Below are 4034 nucleotides of genomic sequence, written 5' to 3'. Positions count from 1 at the left end.
GGTGGTTTTGCCTTATCCTTTGAATGTGACTTAAAATCAGCAATGATGATATAGTAAATACTGAAATTTAGGCATAAATGAACACGTTCTACAGGGAAATAATGGGGCTAAGTATTTTTATGTTTTTAGTGGTTTTTTAGAAACCTATTCTGATCTTATAGCTGCCGTTAGCATTACTAGAGTTATGCGAATAATTGCATTATAAACATGTTTATAACTTAGCCAAAACATTTTTATAACTCTCCAAGTATGAGTTGAAATTTCTTATGTCTTTTGATAAACTGCAGTATTCTTTAAGTGTGCTTTGTCCTTTTGTTTATTGCTATAATTTAAGAACTTTATTTAAAAACAATTTTGGAAGGTTACTAGGTATAGCTTTTGCAGAAGTAACTGAACTGTAGCCAGATGGTCAACAAGTAAACTACATGACTTAGAGTTCTTGTGCATTATACATTTCGGATAATTCAAAGTACTGTATTTGCATTGACTATAAAGTGTCTTTTGCAATTTTTATTCTTCCTTCATAGTCCCTTGTTGTGATTACACTTCCAGTTGTTTCAATGTGTTTTAAAAGACTCACTATTAACTTTATTCAGATCTTAAAAGCTACACGTTTCTGAACTATTCCAGTCTTTCTCCATCCAGTTAGAATGTTATAGAATAACATGTGAAGAGATACAGTGAAAATCTTATAATGCATTGAAGATATCCTACATGAATTATCTTCTATTAAAATATGTCCCAATAAATATACCCATAATCAGTGGGTCTTCTACTGAAATCAAGCTCATTCAGCTTTTCTATTAAGCAGCCAAAAACTTTTTTGAAAAAATATGACAGCATCATTCCTTATGCATGGGAAAAGAAGCACTCCTGATGGGTTTAGTATTGTCTTTATCTCAGAGGTGGAACAAAGTTGTCATTATAGGGTCTGTAAACTTAAGTCTTCAGCTTATTTGAGACTGACTTAATATGGCTGAGCTCGGTGGCTTATACCTGTAATCCCAGCACTTTCGGAGGACGAGGCGGGTAGATCACTTGAGGCCAGCCTGGCCAACATGGCAAAACGCCGTCTACTAAAAATGCAAAAATTAGCCAGGCCATGGTGGCACACGCCTATAATCCCAGCTACTTGTGAGGCTGAGACATGGGAATCGCTTGAACCTGGGAGGTGGAGGTGACACTGAGCCGAGATCGCACCACTGCACTCCAACCTGGGTGAGAGAGCAAGACTGTCTCAAAAGAAAAAAAGAAAAGACTGGCCTGATATGGACCAGCTTTTCTGGAAACTGCAAAAACCATACACAAAAGAAATTTTTCCTCTTGTACTTAAACATTATACATTCCAGCTTATTGAAAGGAGTTAAATATAAATTACATATTTTTAGTAACTTTTTTTTAAGCTACTCCTTGCAGAGCAGGGCTAACTTCTAGGCAGTGCGCCCAGAGCCGCCTTAGCAACTTCTTAAGCTATACTGTTACATATATTAGTATAGAAGATTATTTATCAAGTACAAGAATTATATTCTGCCACTTGGTGACAAATAATGCCAAGTATAAACCTGAATGATGATTTCAAAAGTCAAGGTCAGGCCAGGCGCAGTGGCTCATGCCTGTAATCCCAGCACTTGGGGAGGCTGAGGCGGGTGGATCACTTGAGGTTAGGAGTTCAAGAGCAGCCTGGCCAACATGGTGAAACTCCATCTGTACTAAAAATAGAAAAATTAGCTGGATGTGGTGGCACTCACCTGTGATCCCAGCTACTTGGGAGGCTGATGCAGGAGAATTGCTTGAACCTGGGAGGCAGAGGTTGCAGTGAGCCAAGATGGTGCCATTGCACTCCAGCCTGGGCGATGAGAACAAAACTCCGTCTCAAAAAAGAAAAAATAGCTATGACCTATTTCTAGGTCACTATTAACTTTATTACTTTATTAACTCACTATTTATTAATTCACTATTAACTCACTAGCTATTTCTAGGTCATAGCTAGAAATAAAGTTTAACTTTGACCAGTTTTTATAGGTTATTTTATGTGTTGGAATCAGAATAACCTTAAGACATTAAAACTGAATCAAAGACTAGGTAAGCCTGTATATCTTGAAGCACATGGTGCTTGCACGTTAATAAAGGCTGAGTTGACTGAAAGGTATGATGAACACTTGGTGTTTGATTTTTTTTTTTTAGCCTTAATTTTCTGTTTTTTCTATTTTTATTTATTTTAGCCTTATTTATTTATTTTTCTTTTAGCCTTAATTTTCTGAGGATTTGTTAAACTGCCTCAGGACATTTCTGCCATATGATTGAATATGGGAAATTTTTACTTGGTTAAATTTAAGATATAACACTGAAATCTTAACAGTTCTCTGACACTTGGTGATTAGTTTACTTTTCAAATTATGTGCAGATTCTGTATTTTTTTTTCTGCATAAAAATTACCACAAAATTCTTTCTATTATTCAGTTATTTCATTTTTACACTAGGTTATACTTTTTAAATTGCTTATCTTTCATGCAGTTATTATCAAGATAGTCTTCCTATTTTATTTTATTTTTTCGTTTTGTTTTTTAGAGAGTCTTGCTCTGTTGCCCACACTGGAGTGCAGTGGTGTGATCACCACTCACTGCAACCTTGGCCTCCTGGGCTACCTAGTAGCTAGAACTACAGGCATGCACTACCACGCCTGGCTGATTTTTTTTTTTCTTTTTAATCTTTTGTAGATACAGAGTCTCACTTTGTTGCCCAGCTTCATCTCAAACTCCTGGGTTCAAGCAGTCCTCCCGTCTCAGCCTCCCGAAGTGCTGGTGTTACAGGTGTGAGCCACCATACCCAGCCAATCTCTGCTTAAAAGTAGGGAGATATTTGTTGATACTGTGAAAAAGGATTTATCTTAGGTGGCAAATTCAGCTCATGCTAACAAAGAAATACATTTAGAGACATCTTACTATGCATGGAGCTGTCATCTTAGTGTAATTTTGCTAAGCTTATCAATGCTATTTGAAAATAGTGCACATATTCTGAGAAATAATATGAAATTATTGTTTAATGGCCAGGCACAGTGGCTCATGCCTGTTTTCCCAGCACTTTGGGAAGCTGAGGTTGGAGGATCACTTAAGGCCAGGAGTTCAAGACCAGCTTGGGGAACATAGTGAAACCCCATCTCTACTAAAAATACAAAAATTAACTGGGTGCAGTGGCATGTGCCTGTAGTGCCAGTTAGGAGGCTGAGGCAGGAGGATCACTTGAACCACAGAGGTGGAGGTCGCAGTGACCTGAGATCACACTGCAGCACTCCAGCTGGGTGACACAGCAAGATCCTGTCTCTGAAAAAAAGAAATTCTTGGCTGGGCACAGTGTCTCACACCTGTAATCCAGCTCTTTGAGAGGCTGAGGTGAGCAGATCACTTGCGGCCAGGAGTTCAGCCTGGCCAACATAGTGAAATCCTGTTTCTAAAAATATAAAAAATTAGCCAGGCATGGTGGCACATGCCTGTAATCCCCGCTACTCGGGAAGCTGAGGCAGGAGAATCACTTAAACCTGGGAGGTGGAGGTTGCAGCGAGCCAAGATCACACCATTGCACTCCAGCCTGGGAGACAAAGCGAGACTCATCTCAAAAAAAAAAAATGCTTTTTTAAATTGCTGTTTAAAATTAAGTAAAGAGTGTGTACATAGATTATATTGATAGAACACTTAATGTCCGGTAGTCAGAGATGCCATTAATCTTTTGTGTATTGTTTTTTTTTTTGCAGTATATAAATCTGGTTTATTTCCAGGCCAGTTATATTTGTCATAAGGTTTTATATTGCTATTAGGCTTAACTCTTTTAAGTATTAAACCTAATGGTGTATTTATTTGTTTGTGTGTTTATTTTTGAGATGGAGTCTCGCTCTGTCACCAGGCTAGAGTGTAGTGGCGCAGTCTCGGCTCGCTGCAACCTCCACCTCCCGGGTTCAAGTGATTCTCCTGCCTCAGCCTCCCGAATATCTGGGACTACAGGTGCATACCACCACACCCAGCTAATATTTTTGTATTTTT

This window comes from Macaca mulatta, chromosome 8, assembly GCF_049350105.2.
Source record: "Macaca mulatta isolate MMU2019108-1 chromosome 8, T2T-MMU8v2.0, whole genome shotgun sequence".
NCBI lineage: Eukaryota > Metazoa > Chordata > Mammalia > Primates > Cercopithecidae > Macaca > Macaca mulatta.
Note: the sequence above shows the minus strand (reverse complement) of the source record.